The sequence below is a fragment of the Penaeus monodon genome, chromosome 22, assembly GCF_015228065.2.
Source record: "Penaeus monodon isolate SGIC_2016 chromosome 22, NSTDA_Pmon_1, whole genome shotgun sequence".
NCBI classification, from domain to species: Eukaryota; Metazoa; Arthropoda; class Malacostraca; order Decapoda; family Penaeidae; genus Penaeus; species Penaeus monodon.
This window is the reverse complement of record NC_051407.1, coordinates 19,452,650-19,452,910: the sequence shown is the minus strand read 5'-3', so window position 1 is coordinate 19,452,910 and position 261 is coordinate 19,452,650. Positions and strand designations below refer to the sequence as shown.

At 34.5% G+C, this 261-nt stretch overlaps 1 protein-coding gene across 1 annotated transcript in view; it reads right to left on the bottom strand.

Annotated features, from left to right (window-relative positions):
* Positions 1 to 261, bottom strand: part of LOC119587349 (GTPase-activating Rap/Ran-GAP domain-like protein 3) — a 420,180-nt gene that overhangs the window by 15,268 nt on the left and 404,651 nt on the right. The gene's annotated exons all lie outside the window — the stretch shown is intronic.

Sequence of the window (261 nt, the reverse complement as noted above, 5' to 3'; positions counted from 1 at the left end):
CCTCATTATCCCTACCGTAGTGTTTTTTTTTGTCAATATACGATCCGAATAAAAAAAGAATGAGAATATAAAAAATAAATAAAAAAGAAATTTAAGAAATTCGCCAGGAACTAATGAATGGAATTGCATGGTTGTGTCTGCGCCCTTGTGCGTATCCATTTGTTGGTTTGGATGCAGATATTTATGCAGTTAAGCAGACCTGTCAGCAACATAAATTAAATTTGCAACATGAGCCATAACTCGGTTTTACAACACAAAGCC